Here is a 20,047-nt window from a genome sequence, read left to right on the forward strand (position 1 = left end):
TCTTGTCCCTCAGTGACCCCGCCTTCCTCAGAGCATCTTTGGCATCGCTGTCTGGACAAACCACTTACTTCTTAGTCTTATCCTGCCTGAGAATGGTGTCAGATACTTTAATGGATGAAAATCTCATTCCCTATTCTAGATCTCGGACTTTGTCTCTCCCCCCATCCCCTGGAAGCCTTTTCTTGTTTTCTCCCCAGCACAGCTGATTACATTATAGGACCCAAAAACAGCTATTAAAAAGTTCTGTGCGTGTCTTCGGCTTTTTAATGACATTCCTTTTTGAAGAAAGCCTTCATCTACACATTAAGCCCTAGCTTGTAACAAAGATGACTACACACACACACACACACACACACACACTCATCGCAGTTCAGCAAAACTAAAAGACATATCAGTTGTACCTGATACTGTCTATAATATTTCACACCCACTCATTTCTTCAGTGAAAAGAGGGAGATACATTTTTTCATCTCTTCCTGAAGGGTCAAGATTCCCCATTATAATTGGAGTATTGGTTTCATTGTTTTTGGTTCCTTCCATTCCCATTACTACTGTTATTGTGCTATTGTTTTTCTGGTTCTACCTACCTCATTCTGCATCTTTTCACATGTCTTCCCATTCTTTTCAGAATCCTCCATGTTCATCCTGTCTTATGGCACATTGTATTCATAACGCATTTATTTGGGCAATCCCCAATGAGTTCCTGCTTTGTTTGCAGTCCTTTGCAAAGAGGAAAGTGCTGTTATAAATGTGTTAGTGTGCTGGGGGCCTTTCTTTCTAGCCTGGACCTCCTTGGTGTATATGCCTAGCCATATGGATATATAGGAGATGTTGCGTCCTACTCCTAGGAGTAGAATCTCTGGGTCAAAAGGTATGGATGTAGGTATCCCCTAAGGTTCTGTCAAGGGTCTTCTTCTCTTTGCTCTTATGCTATCTCTTTTAGCGATATTATCAGTTCTTATGGATTCAATGATCATCTCTATGAAGATGAATACCAGATCTATGTAGCTAGCTCTAATCTTTCTCCTCAGCTCTGGGCCCATGACACCAACTACCTCTTAGACATCTCGATCTGGATGTCTCACTGGCATCTCAGACTCAACACGTTCAAAACAACTCATTATCTCCCCCCTCCAACTTTCCCCTCTTCTAAATTCCTCCCTTACTATCAAGGGTACTATCATTCTCCCAGGCCCACAATCTTGGGGTCTTCCTCATCTCCTCACTCTCACATGCCCCAAGTAAACGATCTGTTGCCAAGTCTTGGTTTCTACCTTCACAGCATTTCTAGTGAAGCCTCCTTCCCTCCGCCTCCACTTGCACAGCCACCACCCTAGTTGAAGATTTCAGAACTTTAGGCTTAGACTATTGCAATCAGCCTTCTAACTGGCCTCCCTCAAGACTCTCCCCACTCCAATCATCCTGTTTAGCTGCCAAGATGATTTTCCTAAAGCTTTGTTCTGCTCATAGCATGCTCCTGCTCAGTGAGTTGTATTAACTATTACCTGTGAGATTAAACATAAGCCCCTCTTCTTACCGTTTGAATCTCTTTACAACGTTGCCCCTTCCTACCCTTCCAATGTTCCTGGACCTTACACCATCTATAATCCCTCTACACTGCCCTACTGGCCTTTCCTTGAACAATATACTCCACCTCCCATGTCTGGAGTGATCTGCCCCAGCTCTTCTACCTCTTGGTTTCCTGGATTCCTTCAAGACCCACCTTTCACATGAGACCTTGATTTTTCATGCTGAAGCCAAAGAGTCAAGATGGTAAAATAAAAACATCAATGACTCTGGATTCCAGAGGAGCTGGGTCTGAGGCCCTGCTTTGACACTTCTCTGTGACTTTGGGGAAAGCACTTAACCTCTCTGGGCCTCAGTTTCCTCATCAGTAAAATAAAGCAGTTGTACCCTGACCTCCGAAGTCCCTTCCAGCTCTGGGCCTATAATCCTATGACCTGCTGAACCTTTCAAAGAATGTCAGAGCTGAAAGGGAACTTGCAGATCAGTAATTCAACTGTCTCATTTTACGAATGAGATGAGGGTGACCTGGGTCTTTCCTGCTTTCTTTCTCTGTTGCTAGACACAGGAAGGGGATATAGAAGGAGAATAACTCAGAAATGCCCTCTCGGTCAGAAGTCTGAGGGCATAAGGTCTGAGGTTAACTCTTATTGGGGACCACTGACTTCTGGTAACTCAATCAGCTGAAGATGTGCCTCTAGTTCCTTTAGCCACACACAGACAGATAAACAGAGATAGGAGGAGTGAGACCTTCAAGAGAGGGGTGCACCCTTCTCAGGTCAAGAGAGACAAGCTCCATCTGCCTTGGATCAGTTCCCAGAACATTGGCCTGCGAAGAAACATATAGGAACAGTGCTGGGGGAAAAGAGCTCGGCTCCCATATGCTATAGGAAGAGGCTGCCTCCCATGGTGGCCTGGATCCAAGTAGCATTTTATCTTCCAGAGGCTAGGTTTTGCAAATGACTGCAGCCTGCAGAGGCCCAGGAGAGTGCAGATTCATTGTAAGACTGGAAGCTTCCTGAGGCTAAGGACTGGCTCCTGATCATTTTGGTATTCCCCTCAATGCTTACCATCAGGAGTGCCTTGTACATGATTCATCGATCATGCACAGAAAGTTATTTAGTTATTGTGACTGATACTCCTAAGCTCTGGAAAGCTTAAAAAGTTAAAAATTATTGGGGCCCAGAGAGGCATAGATTTAGCCAAAGTCATACAGCTCATTAGGGGCACTAGAAAGCTGGGTCCCTCATCTCCCAGTGAAGTCCAGCGTTTTTTTCCACCCCTTATTCTATGTCATTATATGGTATATGTCTCATTATTTATGTCTGAGAAGCAGTATGGATAAGTGGACAGAAAGCTGGCCTCAGAACTGGGTTCAAATCCTGCCTCTGACCCATTGATACAGGCTGATTGAGTTTCTTTACACCTCTGTGCCCTAGGCAGTGCCCTAGGAGGATAATTGGCAGGGCAGGTGCACATCTGTATTGGGAGGGAGTTTCCTCACTAGAAATTTTCTGTACCTGTAGTTCTAGAACTTTTTGGTCTCTTTATACTCTTTTTTTTTTTAGGCAATTGGGGTTAAGTGACTTGCCCAGGGTCACACAGCTAGTAAGTGTCAAATGTTTGGTCTGAGGCTGGATTTGAACTCAGGCCCTACTGACTTCAGGGCCGGTGCTCTATCTACTGCACCACCTACCTGCCCCTCTTTATGCTTTTAAAAAAACATTTCCCCCTCCCCATTACGTGTACAAACAATTTTAAACTTTTTTTTGAAGTTTTGAGTTCCAAATTCTATCCCTCTTCCCCTCTCCCCTCCATGAGATGGTTAGTAATCCGATATTCTCTTTATACTCTTAAAAATTACTGAAGACTACAAAGGGCCTTTGTTTATAAGGGTTATATATGTCAGTATTTAAACATTAGAAATGTAAACATCTTAGAATTATTATGAAAATAATTTTTATCTCAAGAACTCCCTGCAAGGATTTCAGGGACTGCTGGGGGTCCCTGGTCCACATGTTGAGAGCTGCTGCTCTATGTCAATGAAATCACAAGTTCAAACCAAATTACAACATATTACACTGTCGGTCCTCATCAGAACCCGTTGGGCAGGGTGCAGGAAATGCCATTCAGAGACAGTCACCAGTGGGGACCAGCTAAAACCTGGGTGATTGAACTGGTGATACCATATGATACCATATCAGTGTTAGGCCTGAGCGGTATCACGAGCAGCTCACGCCACATAGCATCCTATGGGGCCTTGGGGCCAGGAAACCAGGGATCCAAAGGGTCCTTCTACCTTCAATGCCATAATCTTAGGGTCCTGTGAAGGGAGAACCCATAGTCCTTCACCTCTGTAAGGAAGAAAGGGCATCCTGGGTTCCAGTCCTGGCTTGGATACTTAGTAACTGTGATTTGGAGCTAGCTACTAAATCTCTCTGAGTCTCCTCCTAAAATAGGATGATGATAATAACCATTCTATCTACCTCAAAGAATTTCTAAGAGATTAAAAAAAGGTTCTTTAGTAAAACCATGAAGTGCTGCTGCTGAGACATGGGCTGTTAGTCTTCTGCATATCCTTTCGCATTCAGTTGAATGCCTGGTGTGAATTAGAGAAGAATGCAGTGAGATATTTGAGAGCCATTGAAAATCAAAGCAATGCTGGCCGGAACAGTGCCTGGGGGCAGCAAATGCATCTGAAATCTAACTGGGCCCTGCTGACAGATCTGGGGAGGGAAGGGACACAGAGGCCTGTGTGAGAACATGCTGATCAAAGTTTTTCTTAACTGTGGCCAAGTCCTAATACTTCTCCCCTTGCTAATCAGCCGATGCCCTAATTCCCCCAGAAGCAAGCTGTTTGGAGCCTGCCACTGGGGGTGATTTACTGGCAGACAACTGCAGAGAAGCTTCTCATTCTTGGGACTGAATTACATGGCCCCAAAGCAAGGGACCAGCCACTAGTCACTGGTCACACATGTCCTTCAGAGAGGGGCCAGAGCACATGTGCCCCTCGTCATGGTGCCAAAGGGCACACGCCCAGCTCTGGGTGAAGTGCTTCAGTCTACCACCTCCTCCAACCCGAGCAAAGAGCTGCCTTCATTCATTGGCTCCAAATTATACTTATCCTATGACAAAAAGAAGGGAAATGATCACTGTTGTTCCCCAAATGACATAATCTCCCCTATCTCTTCTTACCATGAGTTAAGGAGGTCCCAGGCTGTTCCTGTAGATCACAGACTTAGAGCTAGAAGAGACTTTTTGGGCCACTGAATTATATTTGTGGCTAATGGTATCCATCTCTATGGCTGGGGGGAGGTGCAGTGGGGAGAGAGGGGGGAAAGGAAGAAAAAAAAGGAAAAAAGTTACAAAGCTGTCACTTTAGGAGAAACTGAGGCTTAGGGAGGTGAAAATAACTTGCCCAGGGTCAATCAGTCAACCACCAGTTAAGAAGCATTTATTATGGGTTTGGCACTGTACCAAGTGATAAGGATACAAAGAAAGGCAAAAACAGTCACTGCCCTCAAGAAGCTTACATTTCATGACAGGAGACAATGTGTATTTAATTAAGTGCATACCAAGAAGACTTCATGAGTTCAAATCTGGCCTCACATACTTCCTAACTTTGTGACTCTGGGTAAGTCATTTAATTCTATTTGCCTCAGTTTCCTCATCTATAAAATGAGCTGGAGAAGGAAATGGCAAACCACTCCAGTAACTTTGCCAAGAAAACCCCAAAGAGTCAGATATGACTGAATAACAAGTGAAGAATAACAGCATACCAAATATAGAGCCAATGGAACCTAATCTCAGATGGAAAATATTAACAGTTGGGAGGGAGGGCAGGAAAGGCCTTCTTCCAGAAGATGGGGTGATGGGAAGAAGCATTCTGCCAGAAGGTGGGATTTGAGTGGAGTCTTAAAGTCAGTCACACAGCTAGTAAGTTTCAGAGGCAGAATTTGAACCCATGTCTTCCTGACTTTTCCCTCACTCCATCCACAATGCCATCTCAAGGCCCACCTTCTTCATGTAGCCTTACCCAATAATTTAAGTTCATCTCTCTCTTTCCTCCTCTCTAGGCTTTCATTGACCTTATTATCTACCATTCATTTAAAAATCTCATTTTATTGGTATTTTGTTTATTTCACACTTATTTCCAAGTCTCTCTCTCTCTCTTCCCCCTACCCCACCCTTCACCTCCCTCCCATCAATCATGCTATTCCTTGTAACAAAGATCAAAAAAGAAAGAAAATCACTTACAGAAAACTAACATGTCCATATCTGACAATATACACAATATTTCTTACCCATAGTATTTCCCTACTACCTCTGCGATGAAGGAAAGGATGTATATATTTTTTTTCAATTCTCCTCTTGAGTCGAGTTTCTCTTTCATACTTTAGTACCCAAGAAGAAAAATGTTGTTGTTGTTTATCCTTTGTTTTCAAAGAGGACGAGTGGGATCAGGGGTGATATCTTAATTTGTGTGTGAATTGGATTTAAGTGAGGCAGAGTGTGCAAAGTCTCATCAGCCTCTCTCTCTCTCTCTTCCAGAGTCATTGAAGCCCAGTGGCAGGACAAAAATTAGCATGACTAGTGATGGCCCAGGGTGCAGTGGATGACCATGGCACCCTCAATGCCTGCCCAAGCTCTCCACAGCACCTGCTTCAGCTACCTTCATGGTGGTTGGAATAAATTGTTCTCACCCACACATTCCACTGGAGGAAGTCTTCACATGCTTGGGGTAGACACCCCCCCAATTCACTGACAGGTTTGAGACCCATTGGTTGCCCTCCACCGGATTTAGCCTGTCTGCCAAGCTGGTTGTTATCAGGATGTGGCTGCTGAACAAGCTGCAGTTTCTTGGAGTCACAGGTGAGAGTTGGGTAAAAGGTAGACACCAAAAGTGGATAAGCAACCCTGAAAAGGGCTTGACAGCCCTCATACCAGAGGTACTAGTCCTCTCTGAACACCTCATACACCAAATTGGGTCACAAAAAGTTAAAAATGATTGAACAACAACAAAAATCCTATCTTTACCCAAGAAGAAAAATAACTTTGGGGAACTTGTCTTTAAATATTTGAAGATCTGCTGTGGGCAAGGGATTTGGAAAATTCCTTGTAGCTTCTGATAGAATTAATAGGAATGTGTAGAAGAAACATTATTCTGAGAAGGAAGGGGTCCATAGACTTCTCCAGATTGTCAAATGGGTCCATGACAGAAACGAGGTTAAGAACTAGGAGCTCTAGATGCTCTTGGTATAATGGAAAAAACACTGGCCCTCGTGTAAGAAGACCTGGGTTCACATTCTACCTGTGGTGCTTACTACCCATGTGATGTTGGGCCAAGCTTTTTACTTTCCAAGCCTTCAGTTCTTCATTTATAAAAATAAATACGTTGGCACAATTCCAAAGAATCTATGATAAAAGATTCTACCCATCTTTGTAATATAGAGATGATGGACTGACAGAGACATTTTAAAAACATGGCCAATGGAGGAACTTGTGTTGCTTCATAATACATGTGTTATAAGCATTTTCTTTTTCTTTTTCAAAGGGGTGGGGTAGGGAGAGAAAATAGATTTTTATCAACTGAAAAAATAAATTAAAATTTAAAAGTTCAGCCATGAGTAATGGGAAAAAACAATGAAAGCCCTAGAAAAAAAATAATGAAATATACTCCCTATTTTCATAGCAGGGAGGTGGGGGACCTCTAGCACAGACCATGGTGTACAATTTGGGCAGTTTCTGTGTTGGCTGCTTTTGCTTAATTGTTTTCCTTTGTGATAAAAAGGGATTGAATTTGGGAGTGGGTAGGAGATAGCTGTGAAATGAAGACAAAATTCATTAATAAAACATCATTTCAAAAAAGAAAAATAAAATGAAGGAGTTGGACCCAGCGGCCTCTGAGGTCCTTTCCACATCTAGTCTTGGGTCCTATGTATATATTTGTATGCCTAGGATTCCTACGGTAGGTAAGAAGTTCGGCTAGATCTGGATGACCTGCAAGGTCCTTTCCTACTCTGAGATCTTGTGGTCTGCTGTGAGCAGGGCATGGAACATCACCCAGAAAGGCTGGCATCGTTCCTATCAGCAGCAGTTTCTGCCAACAAGCCAGGTCTCAGAAAACCCTTCCTTCTGGAGCAGACACTGCTCACTCCCCACCCCGAGCCCCACCCAGGGCCACTGAGGTAGGGCATGTATATGTGTATATGTGTGTATATGTGTGTGTGTGTGTGTGTGTGTGTGTGTGTGTGTGTGTGTGTGTATATGTGTGTAATACAAACTGTGGGGTGAGCCCTTATGGGAGTTGCAGACTTGTTCATATTTCACTGGGAAACAGCCATGCCATCCTGTTCACTCTAAAAACTGTATGGATTGTTCCAGGAGGCTAATGTTCCCCATAGCCAGGAATTCATGCAGGGCTGGGATGTATCCCCAAATACCAGGAACAGCTGGCTTTTAAGTCTCAGAGCAGATGGAGGAATTTTTCTACCAAGACAGCATTCTTCTCAAAGCTCAAAGACCAACCTGTGTTGGGAGGGTTTTCAGGTCCAATGACACCAAGGGGAGTGGGGGAGGCTTGCTCTCATCCATATACAGGGACTGGGCCCTGCTTTGGATCAAGACCCCATAGAGGAGAAGCCATGGCCAGAGAGAATGACTGACACAGTAAGTGGCAAGATTTGATCAAGTTATTTAAGACTTTATAGATAATAAATAGATCACAAGATATCAAAGATCTGGACCACAAGCACTTTATTTTTTTGTAGGTCTTGGACCCCTTGAGCCAATGGCTGTTGAAGCCTATGGACCCCTTCTCAAAATACTGTTTTTAAATGAATAACATAAAATATGTAGGATTACAAAGGAAACCAAATATTTACTTATGGTTATTATATATATATGTGTGTGTGTGTGTGTGTGTGTGTGTATGTGTGTATAAAAGGCAATTGGGGTTAAGTGACTTGCCCAGGGTCACATGGCTAGTAAGTGTCAAGTGTTTGGTCTGAGGCCAGATTTGAACTCAAGTCATCCTGACTTGCTCTATCCACTGCACCACCTAGCTGCCCTATAAAATATGTTTTTAAAAAAAGCAACAAGAATAAGGTCGTGGATCCGAGGTTAAGATCCCTTAATCAAGAGTTAGAAAAGACCTTGAATTCTACCCACTTTTCAACCATTTCATTTTATAGATGGAGAGGCTAAGCAATTTGCTAGTGTCAAAAGCAGAATTTCAAAAGGCAATAAGGAAAAGAAAGCCTATGTTATCATGACCCAATTCTATTCATAGGATCATAAATGTAGAGATGAAAAGGACCTAGGAAGGCACCTAGTACAACCTTCTTATTTTATAGAGAAGGAAACTGAGGCTGAGGGAGAATAGATGATTTACTCAAGGTTACACAAATAGAAAGTTTCAGAGGTGAGGTTTGAACTCAGTTCCTTTGACTTTGAGCCAATGGTCTTTCCATTGCACTCCCTTCCCCCCTAATTCAATCCCATTCAACAAATATCTGATGCTCCAGTGTCCAAGGCACTGTTTGTGGCTCTTGGGATACAAAGTAGAAATAGTAACAATCTCTGCCCTCAAGGGGCTTATATTTTACTAGATACAATGTACACACAAATGAATGAATATAGAGAACATACACAAAGCCGTTTTTAAACTTCTTTGGTTCGCGGCACAATATTTTTGCCATGAGGATGTTCATGCTGGCAACATTGCAGGTGAGTCAGAAGACTCACAGATACACAATTTCCCTTAAAAACACAGATGGTTTTGTTGACTTTGTGTGTGTGTATGTGTGTGTGTGTGTGTGTGTGTGTGTGTGTGTGAGTGCAAGGTGTTTTAAAGTTATTGTTTACATGTGATAGGTGAATTTTGCTTATCTTGTGAGCGCTATCCTAGCCTATAGTATACATTTGGGGTTATTCATATTTATATTAAACATATTTATTTATATATTTTCTTTGATCTGAAATAACACAACATCCAGAGTTTTGCTGTCTACCTAGGGAAGCTCAGAGCTCATTCTAAGGGAACTCCTGCCATGCTGAGTAATGTGAAGTAATGTCAGGAAGGAGATAATACTAATAAGTGGTGAGATTGAGCATGTTCCCTTTCAGGGGCAATGCTTGGGTTGTGCTTTGAAGGAAGCTGGAGACGATCAGAGGCTGAGGTGGGGAGAGAGGGCTGTGGAGGGCCACTTGTGTAAAGACTGGCATCTGGTGATGGATCAATTGGTGAACGAGCATTTTAATCGTTGCCATGCTCTGGACTCGTGTGCTAGGGATGAGACTGCAGAAACTAACTAAATAGTCCCTGCCCTCATGGAGTTTGCATTCTTGTTGTTCCATCATTTTCAGTTGTGTCTGGCTTTCCTTGACCCCATTTGAGGTTTTCTTGGCAGAGATACTGGAGTGCTTTGTCATTTCCTTCTCCAGCTCATTTTATAGATGAGGAAACCGAGGCAGAGAGGGTTAAGTGACACAGCTAGTAAGTGTCTGAGGTCTTCCTCACACCAGGACTGGCATTCTATCCACTGTGCCACCTAGCTGTATTCTACCCAACAGCTGGCTAGTCACTTTGCCTAGAATGTAGAATGAGTGAAGGAGAGGTACATGAGATAACACTGGAAATGTAGGTTGGAACCAGGTTATAGAGAGATTTAAATGGAATATTTTGTGGTACACAATGACACAGTCCCAGCCAATGAGGATGCTATTCTATCCATTTGGTGGAGTTCATAGGTTGCTGGATTTGGTGTCTAGAAGACCTGGGTTCATGTGCTGCCTTGGACACTTACTAGCTATGTGACTCTGGGTGCTCTTTCTCCTCTCTGCCTCTTACAGCCTCAGTTAGAGGCTTGAACTGGATGACCTCTATGTTCCCTTCTTGTTCTAGGTCTGTGATCATGGAATCCCATACTTAGTACAGAGAATGTATGAAGGAGCATATGAAATCAGACTAGAAAGGTAGGTGGAGGCCATGCTGAGGTCTTTGTATGTGATTCTAGTGGCAGTAGGGATCAGCAGAGATTTTTGAGTATGTGTATGTGTGGGGGCAGCATTGATATAATTTGATGTCAGAAATGGATTCTGGTTTGATTTAAATTCTCTCTACCAAGACTGGCCATGTGTCTTGATCGAGGTATTTTGTCTTACTTGACTTCCATATCTATCACTACAGGTGGAATCCAGGGTCACCATGAACTGTGGTTCTGTTTTGTTTTCTTTGGGTAATCAAGGTCAAACGGCTTGCCCAGTAAGTGTGTCTGAGGCTCGATTTGAATTCAGGTCCTCCAGACTCCAGGGCTGGTGCTCTAACCACTGTACCATCTGGCTGCCCAACTGCGGCTCAACATAAGGGATCAGGGTCTTATGGAGGGCAGTGTGGTGTGACCAAGGGCTGGACAAGGAGGGAAGAACATCCAGTTGAAATTCATAAGCCGTGAGAGCCTGAATCTGTTAGCCTCTACAGGCTACGGTTTCCTTATTTGTAAAACAAGGGGATTGGATTCCATGACCCTTGTATCAAATAAATGTAGTCAAGTGAAACAAATGACCTGGACAGCTTTCTTTATTCTCATCTGACTAGGGCTTAGTAGGCTAGACATGAGGGGTGGGAAGATACACAAAGACAAAGAGGAGGCAGGCCTGGCCTTCAAGGAGCTTACAGTGTAGCTGGGGAAAATAATCAATCAATAGACATTTATCAAGTTCCTACTGTGCAACTGGCACTATGTTATATCATATCACTAGGGATTCAAAGACAAAGAGGAAAGAGGCTTTACCTTCAAGGAGAAAGTATCCCACAATCTTGAGACCTTAGAATCCTAAAGATGAGAGGGATTGGTCTATCTAGCCACTGTCCTGCCATTGGTTCTCAGGACTGGGCGTGGCCACCACATATCTGGCTTTCCCCCTTTCGGTAGCATGTTCTCCCCCTATAGCCCAACTTTCCTCCTTCCCTCCCTCCCCGGCTGCCCATCTCAAACACTCTAGCTTTTACATCTCTTCAGTTGAATTTCTCCCTCTGTTTGCCCCCATGCAAGAAGAGTTCCCAGGGTGGACAGGGCTTGTTCTATTGCAATAGTTTTGCATTTTGGCAATTATATAGGATAGTGATATACTTTTGTAGGCAGCAGGAAGCACAAAGGAGCTGTCACTGCCTAGGACCTGGCGGATTCCTGCAGTGGCCATGCTCCGAGGCATGCGCTCCCCAGACAAAGTCCACACCATGCTTAGACTGTCAAAGTGACAGATGTTTCCATAGCAGACCCTCAGCAGCAGCGGCAGTTTGCTTAAGTTTATGAAGAGAATGTTGGCCGTCAACGAAGTGTATCAAAAGAGTGTGCTCAGTCTGGGAAAAGAAGGCTGAGTGTTAACTTCACGGCCACCATGTTGGGAAGAGGCCCAAAGGACCAAGCTGGCTTCTGGCTTCCTGGACTTCACTGCCTTAGCTCTGCGAGGGGCCTTCCTCCTCCCCATCTCTTCTGCTTTTTTATATGTATTATCTTTCCTGATGAGAGCATGAGCTTTCCAAGGGAAGGGACTGTCTTTTTCCAGGTTTTATTTGTATGCTGGCACAGTGTATGACACATAGTGGGTGCTTAATCATGCCTCTCATCTGGCCTTGCTTACATGATCTCATTTGATTCAATGTCTCTAGTTGACAGCATTCTGGGTCTGGATTCAGGAAGACCCGAGTTTGAATCCTACCTCAGACTTTTACCAGCTGAATAATCACTTTATCTTTCTCAGCCTCAGTTATCTCATCTCTAAAATGAGGCAGTTGAATGTGGTGAACACTACAGTCCCTTGTAGCTCTGCTCTACGATTCTCACCCTAGGCATGCAAGTTCAGTGATTATTATTATCCTCATTTTACAGATGAGGAAACTGAGGCTCAGAGGGGCTCACAGCCCACAGTCAGTAAGAGTTAGAGGAGGGATTCAGATTCTGGTCTCTGTGACCTGAAGGTAATAGTGTGTAGGAGAATAATTTCTAGAACCAGAGGGTTGTTTTTTTTTTGTCGTTCACTTGTTTTCAGTCATGTCTGACTCTCAGTGATCCCATTTGGGGTTTTCTTGGCAAAGATACTGGAGCAGTTTGCCATTTCTTTCTCCAGCTCATTTGACAGATGAGGAAACTGAGGCAAACAAGGTTAAATGATTTGCTCAGGGTCACACAGGTAGTAAGTTAGAACCAGAGGACCTGAGTTCAAATTCCACCTAAGACACTGCTGACCTACATGATCTTGAGCAACTAAACTGGCCCCCCTAGGCCTCAGTTATGGAGTTGGGCCAAGTGGTCCCTGAGATGCCTTTGCAGCCTTAGCTCCACATTCCTTTGAATGTAAACCCAACACTGTACCCATTACATATGACACACTGACTACAGGTCTCCCTTCAGACTTTCTCCCTATTCATGCTCTTTCTCTCCCAATATATTTTGAAGCTCATATACTGCCTCATGGTTTTTCTTCTGGATTCTTTGTGACTAGGAATTGAGCTTATAATGGTCTTATCTAAGGCAAAGCATCTTACCTTAACCAACGAGCCTGTGTGCTCCCTGGGTGTGTAAACTAAACTACAATCTATGACCCTGTTGCAGATAACACTGCAGAAACTGGCAGGCACCTCCCCCTAAAAGGGACTTTTCTGCCCCTAAGTCCTCTGACTTCATGACATGGTGGTGGTAAGGCCAGGACTGGAAACTCCCCCTAGAGACTTTGCCCTGCCGGGTTAGTGGATGCTTTAGGAAAGGTGGCCCTGGCCCTAGGTCAATTGGCCACCATTCAACCCAAAGTCATGGGAAGCCTTGGTCAAGTCAAGAGAATGGACTTCATGGCTTCTCCTGAGGGACTGAGGACAGTTCCAATATAGAGAGCAAACCCTGATGATGAAATAAACCCTAAAAACACTCTCATACCCCATGAATCAATCAACCAATCGTTAGGCATTTATTGAGAACCTATCACGTGTCAGGTACTGTTTTAGGAGCTAGAGCTAGAGACAGAAGTGACTGCCATCCTAGTAGTGGGGGTAGGGGAAGCAAGGAAGGCATGTATGTATGTTTTTGTGTACATACACATATACATATACACACATACATACAAACACAAGCTATAAAAAAGCAGATACAACATAATTTGGGGTTGGGAAAAGTACTAGCAGCTGGAGAGAAAGCAGGAAAGGTTTCATATCCAAGACGGCTTTTAAGCTGAACCTTCAAGGAAATTGGGGATTCTAATCAGCATGGGTGAAGGGGGAAGGGCATTCTAAGCATGGCACACAGCTAATATAAAGGCAGAGAGATGGAGGTCAGAGGGCCGTGCAGAAGGAGCAGTAAACAGGCCAGTTTAGCTGGATTATTGAGTGTGTGAAGGGAAGTAATATCTAATAGGGATGAAAGGTAGGTTGGAGTCAGGTTGAAGAAGAGATTTAAACATCAAAAAGTGTTTCTATTTGCTTCTAGAGCCCTTCCTCACCCAGTCCAGGAATTAACTTTCACATAACCATGGACACCATGTTTGGAATTTATTAGCATCCTACTGCAAAACCTGCCTGGTCATTAGCCAATCTACTGTCCCCTGTGGTACCTGATTGCATATAAAGAGGGCCCTTAAATAGAAGCAATTCTTGACAAGCACATAATAATATTATGGGAAAACATATGAAAGAGAGGCCTGTTTCTCCAAATTTCTAGTTTTAGTGTCTTCCATAATGAAAAAAGAGAATGATGGTTTCTCGCTTCACCCGTCTAAGAACTTTTACTGCAAATAACAAAATGTTTGTATTGAGCAGACTTTGCTTTTCCCTTTGCCATCATGGATTATGCTACAATTTGCGAATGGTCCTATCATTTCAATGCCTAATTTGTGAGCGTACCAAATCAACCACAACAGCTCTCTCTCTGCCATTGGAGGAAAAAGCAGGCCGAGATATTGCTGCGAGTTTCTAGTTCACAGGTAAATCCCCTAGATGAAGTTGCTCCATGAATTTGGAGATTAATGGCACTGCCCAGAAGGTGGAGAACAAAGGGCCAGTCAGCCCATGCCTAGTGAAACTGATGAAATTTCTTTCCGTTACCTTCTACCTCCATCTTCTGCATCCTTTTCTCTGCTCTCCCCCTCTTTCATCCATCCCTCTATCACTTGGGTCTTCTTCTCTAACCCTCCCTTGGAGGAAGAAAAGACACAGTTAAACTTACAATGAGATCTGAGGGATTGAATGTGTTATGATAGGTAGGAGGATGGCATAGCAAAACTGAACCCTGGGAGGGCCAAGTGCTAATGGTGGAATCTCAGGCATCGTTGGGGCAGCTGATACTCTTCAAATGATGGGATCATCAATTTGGAGCTAGAAGGCGATGTTGAAATTATCCAGTTCAGTCCTCTCATTTGTACAGATGAAGAAACTGGAGCACAGAGAACTGAAGTGATTTACCGAGGTCACACAGAAAATAAAGGGAGGACCTGGATTTAGAACTTGAGACTTCTGACTCCAAATCCAGTACTCCTTCTAAGGCCCCATGCTTTATTTGGGTGACTGTCAACTCTTTTGGGATACCTCCTTCAGAAAAGGAGCAAGTTTGCCTCCTCTGTGCCTCAGTTTCCCCATCTGTAAAGAAGCCCGACTGGATGACCTCTGAGGTCTATGCCAGTGCTAAGATGCTACAACTTGCCCTTCATAGTATAGGAGTGAAAAGATTCCCATTCCAAGTGATCAACATTTCTATTTATGCTGATAAAATATTTTGGAAGTAAAAAAAATTCAAATAAGGGAGTTAGACTATATGAACTCTGTGGTCCTTTCCAGTACCAACACTCTTTTTTTTAAAGCATTGGCAGTACCACGTCATTTTTTAAAATTAGCACAGGTACATTTAATTCATAAAACATTATTGCTAGCTTTTCTTTTTACTTCACCTTCATTTCCATATTTCTTTCCCTCTCTCCTACCCAGAGAACCATCCCCTATAACGAGCAATACAAAAAGAGAGGGAATGGGGGAAAGAAATGTTCAGCAAAATAAACCAATATGTGAACCAAACTTGATAGTATATGCAATATTTCATACCCACGGTACCCCGTCTCCAGAAAGAAGGGTGGGAGGCAGCATCAATATTCAATGATCTGATGTTTGTGCCTAGCTCTGAGTAAATATCTATTTTTTTTGACTTAAGACTGGTTCTTGCCAGATAGGAGAATTTCAACAGCGTTTAAATAATATGTATAAGCTGCCCTCCCACTCTGTGGTTGTGTCAGCCTCTAGCCGTTTGTTGGGTAAATATTCTTGAGCCTACCCTTCCATTTCACGTAGATGCATTTACCCAGTGAGCCGGAACGGCTGTTCTATCAGTTTGACAGTTATTGACAAAGACGGGGATTAGAGACATCTTTGTGAGGGACCCTGGGAGCAAGGAGGCATGCTTCATGAAGGATTCTGAGGGGGTTACTGGCACTATCTTATTAACAGCAGCTGTGAAGCTGATGAAATCGGATCTGTTTCACCAGAAGGAATGGAAGGGAGTGGGAAGGAAATGGGAGAACCAGGCACTTTCAGATTTATGTTTTATGGACACTAGGGTCCCCAGTCTCTCTAGATCTATGTTTCTAGGCTCACCTGGAGGTGCACCTCCTCACTGAAGCCTTCCTTGATGCCCTCAACCAAGAACTCGTAGCTGCTTTCCATCCACACCAAACACTGTTTTTGCCCATTCATTTGGGAATTTGGACACCTTTGCTCATCAAAGGTGACTGTAGCAATTAGGGCTAGTCTAGATTTCAGGAGTTTGTCTAAGCTTGTATCCTTTCTCCCTCACAATCTGGCTCTGACCTAACCTTCCAGGCTGATTACACATTATTCGCCTCCTCTTTAACTCTCCCCATGTAGTCTATACTCCAGCAAGCTGACCTAATTACTTTTCCCTGTATACAACATTCTTTTTTTTTCTTATTTAATATATTTTATGTTTTCTCCCAGTTTCATGTTAAAACAATTTTTTAACATTTTAAAAAAAGTTTTGAGTTCCTAATTTTATCCCTCTCTCTCTGCCTCTCTTCCCCCTTCCTGAGATGGTAAGTAATCAAATTTGGTTTGTATACAACATTCTGTTTCCCATCTCTGACACCCATGACTGGAATCCTCCCCCTCCTGAGCTCTCACTCTCAAACCCCTGCATCAGGACTTCTCAGCCTGGGGTCCAGGAACTTGGTTTTTAAAAATATTTTGATAATTGCATTTTTTTGTAATCCTCTGTATTTTATTTATTTTGTGCATTTAAAAATTTGATTCTGTGGCTTCACAAGACTTAGAAAAAGGGTCCAGGACACACAGTGAAGAAGCCTTCCCCAGATTCAGACCTGTAAGAGGGTCTTTCTAATTCTTTCCTTTGTTAGTGTCTACCCACCTTCTGCTGAAACGACTTCATATTTATTTTGCATATATGCTGCATTTGTAGAGAAACATTTTGGCATTGCTGAAAGGGAGGGAGGGGGAGAAAGGGGGAGAGAGGAGGAGGGAGGGAGACGGAGAGGGAGAGAGGGAGAGAGGGAGAGAGGGAGAGAGGGAGAGAGGGAGAGAGGGAGAGAGGGAGAGAGGGAGAGGAGGAGAGGGAGGGAGAGGGAGGGAGAGGGAGAGAGAGGGAGAGAGGGAGGGAGAGGAGGGAGGGAGGGAGGAGAGAGAGAGAGAGAGAGAGAGAGAGAGAGAGAGAGAGAGAGAGAGAGAGAGAGAGAGAGAGAGAGAGAGAGGGGGGGGGGGGAGGGAGGGAGGGACAGAGAGAGAAGATGGCCTCTCTCAGAAAAGCCAGAGTTCAAGTCTCATCTCTTACATTTTTTGACTGTGTGACCCTGGAGATATCACTTAATTCCCCATGCACTGGAAAGCTCTCTTGAGTTCCAGATTTCTTGTCATTTTGCATTAATGGAGGGTTTTTCCTCATTGGGAATTCCCTCTCCCTATGAATTCATAGATCTAGTGCAAACATATACTGTATTTACCTATCTGTGAACATATTGCATCTCTCTGGTAGGTTGTAAGCCTCTTGAGGGCAGAAACTGTCTTTTTTATTTGTACCCCCAGTGCCTAGTATGGTATCTAGTACAACTCTAATTTGCAGGGCAGACGTCAACACCTAGTGATAGAAGGAGTTTCCTTATGGGGGTACTGTCTTTAACTAAGAAATCATAGGTCCCAACTAAAAATAAAATGGTATAGTTCTCTGTGCTAGGCACTTGGGAATGAGATGTGTGTGTGTGTGTGTGTGTGTGTGAGAGAGAGAGAGAGAGAAAGGGAGAAAGAGAGAGAGAGAAAGAGAGAGAGAGAGAGAGAGAGAGAGAGAGAGAGAGGAGAGAGAGAGAGAGAGAGAGAGACAGAAAGAGAAAGACAGAAAGGCACACAGAGAGAACAAGCAAAGAAATTAATAAAGATAGACTAATGCTTTTGAAAGTGTGGCCTGGGTACCTCTAGAGGATCCCCAACACCCTTTTAGGGGGTCCATAGAGGTTAAAACTATTTTCACAATAATACTGTCGTTATTTGCCTATTAAAATACTCCTCCCTTTTCCAACTGTGTGTCTGTGAGAGGCCAGATTTTCTTTATGTACTTCAATCAAAACAACACATTACAAGAGACTGAATACATAAGTGGATAGAAGAATCCAGCTGATGTCCAGACATTAAAAAGATGTGGAAAAATACATAAAACAAGGCCACTCTTCTCTATAAATTTCTGGGTTTTGAAGATAGCTATTTTTCCTAAAGTATATTATGTTAACATGATTGGTTTATTTTTTAAAATGAAGTGATATGTAAATACTTTAAAATTGTTATCTGTTTTAACTTGAAACACGGTAAATGTTTACAAGATATGACCCGTATAAACAAAAGATCTTTGGGGTCCTCAATAATTCTTAAAAATATAAAGGGGTCCTAAGACCCAAAAGTTTGAAAACCGTTCAACTAGATGATGAATAATGTAGTAGCTCAGGCTTGGAAATTTATAGCTGAAAAAAAAAAACCAAACCCTCAGGCATGTAATCAAAAGATCATAGATTTAGAAGTATAAGGTACCCAGAGGCCATTATGTCCTACCTTCTTTTACTGTGGAGAAAGCTGAGCCATAGAGAAGTCAAGTGATTTGCCCAAGGTCACAAAGATTCACCCAAGGTCATTAAGTGTCTGAGGTAGAGTTTGAGTCCAGTTCTTCCTCTTCCCAATTAGTGCCCTATCCACTACACCATACTGACTTTCAATCCTCTGATGTTACAGTGGGGAAACGGAGGCTCTGAGCAGTCAGATGACTTGCTTCAGGTCACAAACTTTTAAGTGACAGAAACAGTGAGATAGAACTTTTGGTTAGGGGTGGGGGATGAACTTGAGACAAGCTTCATGGAAGAAACTCAGTATAGAATCTGCTGGTGCTTTATTCATTCCAATCTCTTCTATCCTTCTTTCTCCCGATGCACGTTTGGGAATATCTCACACATGGCCACTTGATGGATCAGATTTTGCAGCCCATTTCCTGGAGCAGCCGCTAGATGCCATTGTGGGTATCTCCTGTTCTCTTAGAAGTATAGACGCTCTGAGTTTATGAGCTTGTAGGGAATTTTTTGCTGGCAATCCATGATTTTGTTTCCTGTCTCTCCCTTGTCTCTGCAGGCAAACTGGAAGCTTCTTGAGAACAGAGCCAATGACTTTTCTTCCTATCTCCCCCATCAGGCTAAGCTCCTTGAATACAGGAATCATGACTTCAGCTGTATCCTGAATAGCAGAGCCCGAAACAGGGATGATCATTCAGCAGGCACGTGATGAAGCCAATGGATTGATTGGGTAGCAGCAGTTTTTATTCCCACTACGAATAGTTTTCTGTGTTCTGTAATACAAACACTTATCTCCTTCCTTTGGGTCCTCTGGGAACCTCTGGCTACTTCATCATTGTGCTAGGGATTCCAAGTGCCAAGGCAGCTCCCTATGTCTAGATCAGAGCATAGTTTCACTCTAACTGCATTGTGTGTGTGTGTGTGTGTGTGTGTGTAGCTGTGAGATTGCTGAGCAGCAAGCTGGATATTCCAGGTCATTTTATACAGTCTTTGAAATGAATGGCTGATTGGTTAGGTGACCATTGCCCCTGCCCCTCAAATCTGGTATTCTTACAGGAGAGATGACTTTGGCATGTCAGGCCTCTAAGTTTCCAGTCTCTTCATTTGTCACAAGGCAAAGCTGTGTCTCCACTGCAAGGGGTTAATGAGACAGAGGCAGCTTGCTTCTACCCACTCAGGGAAATTACTTTTTAAGGAAATGTGTTGGCAAGTTGAGAAATGGTAGTAAGAAAAATTTCAACTAAACTGGAGAGCATCTAAGATTGAACACAGTTACCACCACGCATATCATCATATCAGTCAAGTCCATATGAAAGAGTATTGGACAATGAATCAAGAGACTTGGGTTCTCTTTTTAGCCCTGTCACTAACGTATTGTGTGACCTTGGATGAGTCATTTCCCTTCATTGGGATTCAA

Source organism: Phascolarctos cinereus, unplaced genomic scaffold (genome assembly GCF_003287225.1).
Source record: "Phascolarctos cinereus isolate Bilbo 61053 unplaced genomic scaffold, phaCin_HiC Scaffold_5;HRSCAF=322, whole genome shotgun sequence".
NCBI lineage: Eukaryota > Metazoa > Chordata > Mammalia > Diprotodontia > Phascolarctidae > Phascolarctos > Phascolarctos cinereus.